Here is a 15,950-nt window from a genome sequence, read left to right as displayed (position 1 = left end):
GCGTCAATGGGGCCGGGTAGAATGAATATTATACTCTAAACTGATGCTCGCTGTAATGATCTCTCTTCTACCAACAGTACTAGCGTTTTATGGAAAACGGGAAATCTTAATCTTTTCTTAATCTCTCAATTTAATCTCTTCTTAATTTCTTTCGGGTTTATGTAAATGCTTCTGAACATAACTTTTTATAGGATCATCACTTTGAATATTATATTTTTCTTTAAACCGACGCAACAATGTTTAGATTTTATCTCCGGATATATTCAAAAGGTTCCTATTAATTTTAAATCGAAAATATATTTTTTAATGTGATAGCACCGTTTAGTAATGGTATTGTCTGCATTAAAATTTTTAAAACAAATTGAACACGTGCACCCGTGTAGCCAAGTATTAGCATAAGGGTTAGAAACGTCTATGGATTTCCAATAATCGTCTATAGAATAAAAAAAAATTCAGTAAATTAAGAATCGTTATGGAAAATAAAAATTTTCGATATCGTTTTACGAGAATCAGGAATTTTTAAAAAAATTCTAATAAACTCAGGATAATACGACTCCGCTCTATTCATTTTTATTATAAACGCATAAACTCCTTAGGCAATCCATGAGCTTAAAGGATATAAAATTCATCGAAACATAATACAGTTCCATTTTATCCTCGATTCTCTGCGGGCAGCGATGAAAATAAAATTTTCCCTCGACTCTGAACACTTGGAACGTTGTATCGTCTCTGTGTACGGCAACTCGGCTATCAGTGAAAAGGACACAAAAGTATGTTAATCATTTTTATCCGACTCTTTTCATCCGAAAGAAAGGTAGATCGTTTTTGTTGGTCGAGATGAAAGTTCTTCCGGCCGGTTGTTGGCTCTCATTGTCAGCGGCCGAAGAAGTTGGCACCGGCCAACTGACTCTGGCAAAAGTAATCTCTTTACTTTCATCGAGTCACAGCGAGAGTGGAATATCTCCCAGCGAGCGGAGAGGACACTCTTCCTCGGAAGATAATCACGGTCCACTCTCGTTCGATATAAAGAACGAGACCGCTTTTGCTCCTCGTGGCCCTCGAACGACCCAGATTGGCCTCGTTCGTAACCGACGATCGACAGTCGGCTAGAAAAACTGACCCGAAACGCCCGGAGAGATTAGGACCGAGGATCCCTGATCGACGCCGGGCCGTTTAGGGTTGTCAAATAAAGGCCAACGACGTGCCACGTTGACGCGTGCCTCCCTCTATTTCTCTCGGCCGAACGTTTCCACTCGATTTCGCAACTTCCGGGTGAAAATTTCGGCCCCGGTGAAAGTTATATGAACATTCTTTGTTGGGAAATTTTGACACACATTTCTACAATCATGCCAGAATCTCTTGACCCACCTCGAATCATTTTTACAGTCCTACAAAGTGGAGACCCATTTTGCAGGACAATTTTTAAAGCAATAATCCTCAAAGTCATTAATCGATGCAAACTATTTTGCAGAAAAATCCGCACTCTGATTCTAATATTAAAAAAGTCGTACTGAAGGTTCCACTGCATTAGGATTCGTGTAAAAATAATTGAACTGAGACTGACAGTAGGTACGAAAAAAACTACATTTAATTTAAGCAAATTAATAATTGTTTACACATATTACAAGACAGAGGAAGCAAATAGAAACTGATTTCTCGTAATAGTTTTATTAAATGGTAAGTGATGGTGTTCTAAAATTTTTACGATCATTTTTACGACATTGTTTAAAATTTAAAAGTCTACTAATAATCTTAACAAAGTATTGTCTTTTTAAAATACTCCTTCAACAAAAATTAAATATCATAATGTCTTGATAGCTCTCAATTTAACTAGACAGTATGAAAAACATTCTAAACATGTCAGGGTCATTTGATACTTCTTCAGTCCACTTGAAGGGTTAAAGAGAAAGGAAGTACTAAATTTTGGGGAGCAAAAGATTGTCGAGCGAGGGACGAAACCGTTCCGAAGTGAATGTAGTACAAAATAATAATGGACAGTTTAAAAGAAAGGGTCAAGTGGTTCACCTCATTAATTGAAGCAAGGCCTGCGAAGCTAATTAAAGTCAATTCTATACGTCGCGTTGCGCCGTGGTACACTTCTTCTATTTTTCATCTTTTTGCCCCGGTGTGTTACGGGCGAGCCATATTAAATTTGATTACTAAATGCGAGAACGCCGAAGGAACCTAAAAACAGCACGTGTGGCCATAATTAATTCAAGACCTTGACACGTAGTCTGGTTACCCGTGGCGAGTCAATGCCGGAATAATTAGAGCCAGGAAGCTACATCGGCGAAATGAGTTTGCATGGAAGCGTTTACATGGAATCAACACCGATATCGAGAAATCGTTTCTGTTTCTCTGTTCATGCGAAAAATCTGCTTTGTTATGTCTATACTTGGCGTAATCGCAAATACTATTAATCATCGGATGGTGAAACTTTCTTGTTTATATTGTACACGGAACAATTTTTGCGAGAAAAAAAAACATATTACCTTCAACAACAGCTTTTTTAATCACTGTACTTCGCCTCTGCGCAGTATCATTTCTTTCGTTGTCTTTGTCTTCATTTACCACCATTGTGTACAATTAATTTTTCTCTTTCATTCTTTCGTTTCATTTTATTCTATATAATAATTACCGTGTTTTTTCATTTGAGCATTATCAACCTCCGTTGAGGTTATTTTACATAATTTACATTACATGAATTATAGATAACAATTTATAGTGCTTATGGTAGTGTAATATTACAAAAATATATAATACGTACTTATGAATTGAACAGTTTTTTGAAATATCTTGTTGCTATAATATAAGTACAGCTGGTTTAAAGGAATTGTTACAAATCCTATCCAAATCGGAATAAAATAAAAATTCCATTGAACTGTATTTGGATTATATTAGCTAACTAGGGAGCAATAAATGCATCAAATAGCAGCCCCGTTTCAACGGTGAAATTCAGCAGCGGCCTAATTTTGATGTTAAATACCATGGGTCAAAACTGACCCGGCCACGTCGTGGAACAGTTAAAACTGAACTACTGGACCGTGGCCAACAGAAAGCGAGTTCATCGGAATTCCATGCTCTGCCCCGTCTCGAGAGGATTTACTTTCGTTTTATGGACAAGCCCAGTTTACGGATAATATATTTAAATAACATTGATCGAAGAGGGAAGAGGGGGATTCAGCTCTTGACAAATACGGAAATGAAATCAACGCTGGCGGACCGTAATGGGACGGCGATCTGTTGATTCCCAGTGAAACTCGTCGAAAGTGATCGAATGATACGTATTTTGTCGGTCACGGGGAATCCGTTCGGTCTGTAATTTCTCTTTTATCCTTCCGTTTCCGTCTATAGAAAAGGCTCATTGTATATTCCGCCTAGTTTGCTCAATAAGTTTCAATTTCGAAACGGGAATCTTCCACCAGTCAAATCCCGCGTAGTTTGTTCACTATTCTTATCGTGTGTGTTCGCACACAAACGTGAATTTGTCTCGAAAATTAATAGCGTTTCTTATTTCAAAAAATACTGAAAGAGGTTACCTGGTTTTGCTGTAACGAGGTCAATTCTCAATAATAATTTCAGCAATTCATATGCACTGTATGTATCGTTTTATCTTGTGATAAATCAACAATACAAAAGAACAAAGTCAGGTTCCAGTAGCATCGAGTCATTCTCGGAACACGTTGCTTCCTGTTTGCTTCGCGAACATTGTAGTCAGCTTGACACCGTTTTGGCACCAAAACACCGCAGACATAATCAAGTTTGATTTCTCCCGACATCAATTGTCTCCAAAAAAATTTTTAAAACGTCCACTTCTTCGATTTATCGTCGAGAATTTGATTTAAAAAAAAGTTGAATTCCGTAAGGTGACTCATTGCGTTGTTGAGGCAGGAACAATATCGATACTAGTTTTTTCATAAAATAATATGTATCTCCTGGATCAATCAGGAAGCAGAACGAACAAATTGGACGTGATTCATAACGCACCTTGTGCCGATGACAGACCAGTGGCCATCACGGCACCGACAAAATATCTTATGTAATTGGGTAATGTGCGTTCAATGGTTCTATTTGCGTCACACGCGGTCAGAATCATCGTCTTTATTGAAAATGCATTGCGTAACACTGGGTAATTTCAGGTCGCGGGAAGGATACTTCGTGCTTCATACTTCAATGCTACCTGCAAAATCATTTTCAGAGTGTTCAATCGTATATTCCCGTTATAAATTACACAAGATTAAAACAATTTGCATTTCGATAAACAGACAGGTTGACGCCACCTGTTATGCTAATTTTTTTATTTTTAACAGATTTGCTAATCCAAGATCTCAAATAATTATCTCAATAAATTAGCAGGTTGGTACCGAAATTTAAAATTGTTTAACAAATCCTTATAGAATCTAAGATGGGAAATATTTTTTAGACACTTCTATTTTATTTTTACTACGAGGAATATTTTATTTCATGAAAGAAATACTTATTTCAATCTTTAAAAAGTGAGATTAAAAATTTGCAAATTTCGTAAAAAAATTCTTAATGATTGCACAAAGAACGTTTTACTCAAGGAGAGAAGTCTTCTATTTTATTGTCGATAAAAGTGAGATTGAAAATGGAGATTTGCATTGAGGTGCACAGTCTAGTACTGCACAATGACAATGGACAGTCGCTGTCAGACCCGTCTGACAAATTCGACAGACGACGGTACGCGAGGCTCGCGCGGTCCACGTGGTGTCGGCACACGCTTTCACAATATGGCGACAAAAGGCGGTCGTTGACCGGTCGCCGGGCTCGTTTGCAGGTTGTGTAACACAGTCAAAACAATATGTAGGTCGCGTCTAGTTGTCCCGGTTTGTCGCTCCGGCTCGCAAGAAGCGGTTACGTCAACGTCTGTCGCCGGCTAATGCCCCAAAAACTGTTAACGGTACACCGGCAGAAAAAAAAAGAAACTGTAATTTCATTAGGCCACCGGAGACACTCTGTTTTACCGAATCGTTTCGCGAGCCTCTCGCAATTAGTACGAACGACCGTTCGAAATCTAATTTGTATTTTATGACATTCATCCTTGAATATAAAATGAAATTTTATGCAATTGACAAGAAACAGATATAATGTTGTACCGTCACGAGTATTGACAGCAAGTAGAAACGGTAAGCATTAGACAGACACAGTCTGCTTTCACTAGTTTATCAATGCTTATGTTTATTTTTTCTTGTATATATCTCGAAAATTAATGTTAGCGTAATCTTTCGCAACAGTGTCTCTATGAATATTAAAATTAAAAAAAAAACACTAAAAATTGAATACCTTATTGCCAACAGAGTCGAAGTTAACCGAGCGAATTAAAAGTAATAAAGTACCAGAGATTAGGTGACCTAATTACTTCGCACAGTGTTTATCGTGTTAGATACAACGGGTAGGCAACCGAATATAATGAAATTTGCTGGTGTATCATTTCATACTATTTTTAGCGGCACGATTTTTATCATAAAGAAGCGTTTCACTTAATTCGCAGGCTGATATTTTAGGAACGGGTTATTTTATGGTGTATGATTCCACTTAATCTGCCAACGTAATTGCTTTTACACACGCCATTATAAAAAATACATCCTATGAAGTTTTATAACTCTTTCCCCAATTAAAAGTCATTTAAACGTGGAATGCTCGTTAAAAGATATTCAGCAAGGTTTTGAATACATTTGATTGTTAATAATCAAATTTAATTAGTATTCACAGTCCGCTAGGAAGTAACGATTTCTATTCATCATTTGTACACTCTTAATTAGTATGTATTCGCAGTCTACTAGCAAGTATCAAGTTTTGGAGAACGAACAGTGTAAAAACTCCAGATGCCAGCTACTGGTCAGATAAGTGTTATATTTTCGTCTTCATACGTAAGCACATTAGGAGCGACACATTACTGTTGATAATAAACGGATGACCTTGCCGTGCGTAGAATTGATAAGAATTGTAATTCACGTATCACGGCCTTGCGCATATTTACGGCTCGCGGGACCTTGACGTGATTAACCGGCAACAATTATTTCTTGAAATTGCCTCGTGATTCGCTTCGAATCGATCAATCCCCCACTTATGTCGCCGGTCCCTTCGAGTTTGCTGCCTGCTAACACCTGGTTTCGATCATTATAGCGAACTTCTGCGACTGATTAAGACTGACTGTTTTATCTAAAGATTCAGAAATAAATTAATCTGTAAAAAAATCTGTACCGATTTTACTTACGTACCTGAACCGACATTTCGTTGTAGCAATTGTAAAGAACATAATTGATGGTTAGTACAGTTAGAAATTGATGCGTTGGTGTTTGAACAGCCTGGGTGAACTTTGCATGTCCTTCGAAGTTTCATTTAGACGAGTTATGGCACGGTATTATACATTCTACGACTATACTGCGTATACAGAATAATTACCTTGCGCCTTCAACTTTGTATTCTCACAAAAAGTCAGTTTTTATTTCCATATTTTTCAAATACTTGAACGAGTTTATTCACAGAATAACGACTTGGAAATACTGAAGAAGATTTTCACCCTTTGCACTCGAAGCTATTTCAACTCCAAAAGGAAACATTTCGTCCGACCTAGAATATTTCCCTTCTATATATTTGTTTTCATGTTATACATACGAAAATGGTGCAATTTCCTCGTACAATACTGAAATGTTTAGTAGTTTATTAAATACAAACAAATGTAATAATGCAAAAAATATTCTGAATAATGATACAGCAATTTTTAGTGGCGCCTTACAGTCACCATTCGACTGCTAAGGGTTGATAAATTTGTAATACCTAAAAATGTAAAAGATGACATTCATATATTTCCTGCGCCATTTTGGACTGTTTTAACACGTTGACTGCCATGTCACCCATACGTGGGTGACGGAATTATTTGTCCAGGTTTCAAAATGAATTTTCACGTTAATATATTCATCGTACCAAATTTAATTAGGATCTGTAAAATGCAAGAAAATTGGAGGACTACTCTGATTTTATGGAATATTTGAGGTTTCTAGTGTGGCAGTCAAAGTGTTAAACATGGGGAGCTATTGTTTACCGATAATACCGAGTTTCTGGACCACATTTTTTACTTCCGTGGATCACCGAAGGGGTTAATTCTGTTATTGGGATATCGTTCGTGTACGACTCGATCGCAGAGATGACCAGGTGTTACCGGTGTGCAGCGGTTACGAGCGAAGTCGGGGGTCAGGTGAAATTCAGTCTGTGCCGATGGCTTTTCACGCCGCGCTCCGAATCCGCTCTCTGTTGGGATCCAGGAAGATGAAACGACCGTCTAGAAGAGTAGAAGTTAGAGTTTCACAGGCTACTCTCTCTCCCGTTCGCCGGGTCGACGGGTCACCCACGCCTCAATTACTCGAGTTCTATCGATGGGGGCCCCCGTGGCGGTTGCGACACCTCTTCCTCACAAGCGGGGCCCGCTTTCAGAAAACTCTGCAGATGCCACTGGGTCAGAGCATCGCCGTAAACGTCGTCCCCGTCGTAGTCGTAGTTGTCGCTCCGTGCACTTTCTTCGAGACTCTTACTTTTCTTCGGCTCTCGGCTCGTGGATCAACGACACCGCCGATCCAGGAAGATGAGGCGGCACCGGCTGACTTTCTCCGCTCGAACGGGCTTGTAACGAGTCTGCTTTATTGTAACGAGCCTCTTTGTCCGCGGAGAAATCAAACCCTTGTTTACACTCGCCGTTTAGCAATGGCGGAAGACACCGACACCGATCGCCGCCGTTTCTATCGGCGAGAAATTAGATCCGTCCCGTCTTCTTGAAAGTCTGCTGCGCTTGTTGTTTCTACCGGATATTTATTGCTTCGAGTATGTACATCCTTGTAGTGTACATTATTTATTTAAATGATGCTAGAGAATATATTGCCCGGAGAGATTAGATCTTCTTCGTCTTCGCGGACGTCTGCTCCGCTTGCCGTTTCTTCAGGACGTTTATTGCTTCAGGTCCATTCTTCTAGTGAGAATTATTTGTTTAGGCGATTTTATAGAGAATATTGATTTATAGGTATTTTGAAAGAGATCGGATTTAGCTACTTCTTCTGAAATGCATTGATAAAGCGTCTTCGTTTCTGGTTATTTATGAGGCTTTATATCTTCACTCGGAAAAGAAGATCAATGAAACACGAGTGTCTGGCAATTAATAATCCTTTGATGTGCCTTCAAAGAAAATAAACTGCATAATGCACGACATTTTAGACAATTGCCAGGATAAAATCGAGAATGGCATGAGATGATCATTAACGCAGGGCGTCGTTTATCATGTCAGTGGTTTAATACATCGTTTCGCCATTATAAAATTGCTCCAAATACTACAAAAATATAAATTTATTGACAATTCCGATTTTTCGAGGAAATCCTTTACAAAAGTGTGTGTTCCTTTTTTTTATTTGCATATCAAGTGAAATAATCTCTATTAAACTGAATCAGAAGTATACAATCATTTTTATTCTAACAATTATTCTTATTTTGTTTTTACAAGGAATTTTCGAGATACTATTGTCGTTGTTCATTTTTTAAATAATAGGATTGGGCGATCTCGTTTATATTATAATATTTCGCAACGAAAGAATAGATTTAGAAAATCGTTGGGATATCGATAGTTACGGGAATACGTGTACTACGAAAGGGACGTGTTTCTGGGAAAGGGATCAACCTAATTAGCCACGCGCCCGTAATGGAAAGTAGATCGAGCGGCGGAACTTTCGGTTTTGCTGGAGTTGTCTTTCACTTGGTAGCCTCCATTCGGGCATTGTTAGGTTCGCGCGTTCCCCTTTAACGACTCTATCACGAATATCAATATTATAAAGAACAACGAAAGCTGTTACCTAATCTAATAATTAGACCGCGGATGTTCGCGCAACATTTATAGATATGTTTGGAGATTCAGAAGTCGAATATCGTTTCCCACATCTACGATTCCAGCATGTGAAGAGTAACATTAAATTAACCAAACATTTTGCAGTCCAATGAATTTTTACTTAACCATCAACAAACCCTCGCACAAACACCCGCTTGTAGTCTTCATTAATTTTCATTTTACACGTGTGAAATAAGCATTTTCGAAATCCATTATAGGGAACAGTGACGAAATGAAAATGAATTTTCTCTTTTAATAATTTTAATAAGCCAGAAACAGTGTAACAATAAGTTTTGTATTTCATTTACTCACTTTTTCGTTTATTTTTCTTTTTTTTTTATAAATACATAAAATCCGTTCTCTAATTATTATGAATCACTCCTCACGGTTTTTCGCAATCGATCTCTTCATGTATCGCGAATAATCGATACCGCTTATCGTTCGTCTTCACGGAAGAAAGTTATTACACACGCTTCCTACTTGATTCGTCTTTTACCGACTCCTCCGAATCATAAGTTCGAGAAGCGACAGTCGATTATCGGTGACTGGTCGAGTCTCATGACACAACGTTTAAAGTCTGATGTGTGCAGTGTCGTGTCTAATTTTACACAGAATTTTACGATCACGTTCCTTCGTCGAATTTATACTCAAGGTGAAATTCCCGGCGTTTGTACGGTGACTCCCTAACACTTATGTCAATAACCGGGTGTCCGCTATCAACTTGCGCCTTCACATCTACTTTTCTGTCGAAAAATTACTAAGCCTCGTTTCGATCATCATGCGGATGATTTGATATTTATTTTGATTACGCTTCCGATAACTTCGACGAAAATGTCACACAATAAATACAAAATATTTCAATTTATTTAACTGTATTCATTTTTCGCTAGCATATACATTACGAGCAATAAATTCCGGAGAAAATTGTAAAGGTTGAACATTTCATGAAATGTAATTCGCGGAAGTATTATCTTCCTTTAGTAGAAAATATACTAGAAAAGTCTCAAACTTATCAAACACTAACAAATTTTAATTATTGAACATTTCGTGTCCGAAAGGTTTCATGGAACCACAGAAGGCAAAGTCAATTTTAACCCATTACAGTTTATTTAAATATATTCATTCTATAATATAGAATACACTAAATTAGACTAATTAAACGCTATAAAAATTTTAATTAGTGACCCAAAGGATTGATCGTTCCATATGCAGAGTTTCGCCTCACAGTAATTTATTCGTTTGTATTCACTATTCAGTGGAAAGCGCGCTTGTAATTAGTTATCGTTAACAAATGAAGTGTCTGGCTGATTTTCTGCGGGAAGAATTGTGGGAGTTTCGATGGCAGAAGCTCGGAGGCGGTGTATTAACAATTAAAATGACACGGGGCATGGTTATGTTGTTCGGCGCGGCTAGATTTCTCGATCGCCATTAATCAACGTTCAGGCCCCGATCTCTGAGTCACTCTCGGTTCTCTTGGCAGGACGTTAATGAGTCTACCGAGCGTTAACGGGCATTGTACTTTTCCCATTTAAGGGGTGACACACTTTCCGTAGCCACGATCGCGAGAAAACGTGCAATTCCACTACGGTTCATTTCATTTCCTGGTTGGAGCAACGATCCGGCCGGTCGTTAGCCGCGGCGTGTTGCATCGGGCACACTCCATTGCATACTGCATCGTCCGATTGTCTGCTAGACGCACACGAACACAGATTGTATCGCAACCGATATTTTACCGGTGCTATTAAAATTCTCTGTTCTCTCTTCTTTCTAATACTGCTACACTACAGTATTAGATTTTGTGCAGGTAAGCAACGTGCATCAACGGACGGCGAATTTTGGTGAAAAATAAAAATTTTGTCCATTCCGAGAAGTAGGAGTTCAGTAATAATGTATTTCCTCTAATAATTTCAGCAGCTTGAAGATTTTTAAATTCATCTAGCGAATTTTTTGCAGCTTTGCAATTGCTATTCAGAGTTAAATATTTATTTCAGTGGAATTTGCTATGGATGAGACACAGAACATTCGTGTAGCAGTCGAGGGAATAAAATAAGTTTTATAAAAATGTGAGAATGGGAATTTGTATTAGGCCCGTGTTACGACCTGTTGAGGGTGGTCCGTGAAAGCTGTTTCAACCTGATTTCTGAGAAACTGTTAGGGATAGCGACGAAAAATCTTCTTCATTTTGTGTGTCGCGTTCAGGTGGGATCGACAGAGGCTTGCCTTGAGGAACATAGAATGATACACCCCAGCAACTTTCACTAGAATTCTTTTGATACATGCTACAATCTAATACAATTCGATCCAGCTAGCTAAAAATCAAATTCGACATATAAGCATGCACACATGTTACGATTTGACACAAATATCCAGTCGAGAAACAAATTCGCATACGATCTTAGCTTTTCAAGTACAATAAAATAAAAAGTATAAAATACTCGGCAAAAATTAGTGTCTTAAAAACTCCCGAATAATATTTCGTTTTCAACGTCTCAGCGTTCTCGATTCAAGAAAATATAGTTCCATTCGATCATCAGTTGCATAGAAAGATGATAAGATAAATCCGAATCAATTCTAATTCTTTTGTTCTTCAGACTTGTTTAACTGAAGTTTCTTTGAAGGATCCTTCTGTAAAGAATTTTTAAGAGTAGTCTTTCGACTCGCAGAACTTCGAACCATTTTCGAAAGTTTTCGCGCCAGAATCGGGTTGTCCCGCACCGGAAAAAAAAAAGAATTGCGATGACTCGATGGTTCCACTTCCACGAGAAAAGAAAGAATTCGTACATAAATAGAACTGACCTGCGCTATCGGGGCCGATACGTGTTCCTTTGTCCGATACTTTCTGGGAACAACGGCAGCGTTGTATGTGAAATATTGATCGATCCTTCCTGTTAGTGAAACCTGAATCACATCATGAGAAAATCACGTTCCCCGGAGCTAGCATACACGATCCCCTCGCGCGGGTCAAATTCTCAAATCGTTCTGAATTTGCGAAAGAAAATGAAATTTCGTTCTAGTTGCAAGGCAAACGACTGCGTACAAAAGAAAACATTGCAAACCTGTTATCAAATGCTTTATATGAAAGAAATTAAATGAAATAGTACTAAAAAAATTGGATTTAAGGAATATTTTTTTCCTTAAATTTTTCTACTCGTCAAATTAAATTCATCTATTACGGCAGAATCATTCTAAAATCAAGTAAGTCTAAACGAAACATTTCCCGAAAATAATACCTAATTTTAAAATAATAAAATCATACAAAACACACAAGCACGCTGAAAACTGGAAGCCATTTGCGTAGAATAAATTCGAAGGAATATGCGCGAGTGTCGCAAGAAAGCGAAACGCGATCAAACGGTACGGTTCCTTTTTTAATAAGTAAAAGTTGTCAGCCGAAATCAAAAGTAGCCGGAGTTGTTAACGGTGTCGTAAAGCTGATGCGTTTGCTATGAAACGGTTTGGTATAAAAGAAAATAGATCGGTAAACTGACGTTCCGTTCGCACGCGTGTGCTCGACTAGAAACACGAATTACACAGCGCGTTGCATTCTAACCGTATATGCAAGCGGAATGGAGATAGAAGCGGCAAGAGTGCACTTTCTCCCCGGTAAAAGTAAAAGTTTCGCCGGCGACAAACGCGATGCAGCAACATGTCTAGGCCCCGACATCGCGAGAACCCGTGGCTTTCTATTATTGCGAGAACATCAACCTCTTCTGGCACAGCTTTTCATCGCCAGCTGTGATCACGGCGAGTCGTGGCTCTCAATTATGCTAAAATCGCGGCCGTTTCGCAGGCCCCATGCCATTACCGTCGCGGTGCCAATTTCCGCGAGACACTAACGAAAACCTATCCCTCCGCCGCGCCGTCGGCAACCTGACAATCTCGCGTTATGGCAATTCCGCGAGCGGTTTAGAGCGAAAGCGTATCGCGAAGATCCTCGTGTGACTACGTGCTAACGAAAGTTCTTCGCGATCTAGCAGTCGGCTGTGAACCTCGCGGAGCGAATTCGAAAATAAGGCTACGTCCACGCTGAAGCGACATCGAGTGACGTTTCCTTGCCTTCTTCTTCTATTCGGTAAAGCGGCGAATTCTTCAAGACACGTGCAACAGCAACCAACAGTTGCTCGTTGTTGCTGCAGTGTGGACATAGCTATAGTCTTCACGGGATCGTTGCAACCGCGATCGCAGACATACTGATTTCTAGAAAAGTTGTAATCACCGGGGAGCATGCGCCGATGAGCAGAGGATGTTTATGCAAGTACAGATCGCGATCGTAGAAAGTGGTGGCAATCTGAATTTCGTCGACTACATTAACACACCTCATCTACTACCTCGCAATTGGTCTTGTGATTCATGCTAATGAAAACAATGCATAGTTTAGATTGCACTTTTCACTGTCTTTCAACGCTACTTGCTTTTCATTCGGCTCTGGTATAAAGTTTCTTTTGCACTGTTTAGTGTTATCATATTTCAGTTTTATAAGATTGTGGATCTTTATAAGATTGTACTTCTTCGTTTAATAATTTTAATACGGCGGATATGATATTACGTTTTAAATATATACCATAAAAACTTGGACAAAGGAATTACACAGATATATAAATAGAGAAAAGAATTCATTTATCATTTACTTGTGATTTATTAAAAAATTTATTTAACTTAATCTATTCGATTATATATATTGTATATATTATAATATATATATATTAGATTGTATATATTGTACTCTGAATTATTTTGTCTCATACAGAAGTTGCACACTTTATTTAACTGTAGACATTGACAGAATTTATTATAGTTAGGAATTGGATATATTTTTAGTGTTTGTAGTAGAATATTTAATTACAGTTTGTTATTATGTCAGTCTTTTTAGAAATCGGTTCACAATTTCAGCAATTTCAATGATAATGGAGAAAGTTGATGTCAACGTTTCCGTAGTGTAGTGGTTATCACGTGTGCTTCACACGCACAAGGTCCCCGGTTCGATCCCGGGCGGAAACATTTCTTTTTTTTATTTACAAATAATTATTAATTTTGCAACGTCATAAAGATCTCTATAAAACGGTATAAATGAAACCCTGGAATATTTTTCTGCCTATTATAAATCTCAATTTTGTGGGGACGGCGCGTAACAAATCGATAGCATTGGTAAAACTAAATTAAAATTCTAGAAATTTCTTAGAATTCAACAAATCGATGCATTATTTATAAATAACATAAGACAAAATACTTGTAGAATAAAAATTGCAAAGAAAAAACCATATCTCTCAAACCGTGAGAAATCAAATATAAGATTTTGAATCTTGTACAAGATTATACAACATGACTAAAAAATCCATAAATCATCGCATACAAGCAAAATAATCCATAAACCTGTTGAGTGTCAAGCTAGGCTGCACCGAAGAACAAAAATACTCGGCAAATGTTTGCAAATCATTCTAGCGTTAAAGTTCCAAGTAAACATTTACCATTTTAAAGATAAAATCCCACATTCTAAAATAGATAAAACCTATTCGCAACTCGCACAATGCCACCCGCAGTTACGAATTATTCCATCAAAGTAAACACTGATAAAATTAATTTTGAACCCAGTTGTTGCCAAAAACACCATTTTCGGCTAGTCAATAAACGTTGTCTTGTAAAACAAAATGGGGGCTGGTGGTGTGCGAGGCAGATGGTCAATGATTGAGCCAGCAGTGTTGCGTAAAATGGACAGGAACGTGAAAGGGACGATGGGAATAGGGTCGAGATTTGTTCGAAGGATTCCTAGAGGACGGTCTCTTCCCGAAACGATGAAATTCCATTTGCAAAATTCCTGGCAGGAAGGTGACTCCCGTCGAGGAGACAGTCTTTGTGTTGCAAGAGAGGATGCGTTCGTGGTATGGGGCCGGTGCGGAGTCAGGGTATGGCGAAACGGGCTGTCTCAAGGTCGGTTAGGCACAAGGGCAGCTTCAGTCTAGCCTGAACTCGACCGCGCCCTTCGAGGTCGTGCCATCTCGTTCCCACACGGCCAGCTTTTGTTTCTTTTTCTGTCCGTGGTTTTATTAATTGCCTGTTAACTGTCCACCTCTTGGACGGTTTCGCTGCTTCAATTGAAACTACCTCGGAATCCGTTCACCCCTCAACCCTTTGCCTCTCCTGGGCCCCGATCTCCAATCGATTTCTTTCATTTCGTTTTTTTCCCCCAGCGAATTACGGTTTCAAATAATTGCTCCTTCGCTGGCAAGACTTTTTACATTGTAAAGACGTGCAAACTCCAGGCGAGTTCAGATCTTCAAAACTTTTCAACACATGGAGCCTTGTCTACGTGTTTAGCACGTTGTACGCTAAAAGTAACTAGTTTTTATTTCTTTTTAAAAATAACAAGAACTTTTTTGCAAAATATGTCTAAGCAAATAAATGCAATAAATATCCACGACAACGTCTTTACTAATGGCAATTCGATTGTGAGGAGCACCCGTCAAAAAGAGTTATCCTTGTAAAAGATCGACAGAACATTCCGCCGATCGATCGGCCGATCCACGAAAATCCCGAGCGGGGGATGCGATACAGCGTACCGTAAAATCACTTAGAGATCGTCCTTCCACGAGATCGTTGTTCGCGGACTGAAAATAACCAGCTCGCTCTCTCTCTCTCTCTCTCTCTCTCTCTCTCCCTCGGAGCAATCTCGTTTCTTTAATCGGCAGGACCTTGATCCGTTCGTCGTTCCCTATCGCGTGCCGGACGATTATGAAGCGATTCGAAGCTCTCCGGGGGTACACACCCGTGGGTTTATCTGGCTCGACGGACGGGCAATTAATTGAACGGCAATGGTCGTCGTGCTTCTCGCGCTAATTAAGTCTGTCCTCTGGGATCCGTGGGCGAATCTTTCGGCAAGGTCACGTGACCCGTCGTGTTCCAGATATTTGAACTAATGTTCGCCGGGAAAAAAAGTGTCGGCAGCTTTGTTAATCGATACTTTTAGCTGTCGACGCGATCGTTTACTCTTATTCCCGAACGAGAAAAAAGAAACGAACTTTTTAACGGCAACGATTAGCGGCGTCGTTCGACGCGACAGCTGGACGAG

The 15,950-nt window shown here is 39.0% G+C and overlaps 1 non-coding gene across 1 annotated transcript; it reads left to right on the top strand.

Annotated features, from left to right (window-relative positions):
- The first annotated feature begins 13,812 nt into the window (after positions 1-13,812).
- Trnav-cac (transfer RNA valine (anticodon CAC)) lies at positions 13,813-13,885 on the top strand. Its single transcript has one exon. It is a non-coding gene; the product is annotated as a tRNA-Val (tRNA).
- Positions 13,886-15,950: the final 2,065 nt, after the last annotated feature.

Source organism: Halictus rubicundus, chromosome 8 (genome assembly GCF_050948215.1).
Source record: "Halictus rubicundus isolate RS-2024b chromosome 8, iyHalRubi1_principal, whole genome shotgun sequence".
Taxonomy (NCBI): domain Eukaryota; kingdom Metazoa; phylum Arthropoda; class Insecta; order Hymenoptera; family Halictidae; genus Halictus; species Halictus rubicundus.
This window is presented reverse-complemented; position numbering and strand designations above follow the sequence as displayed.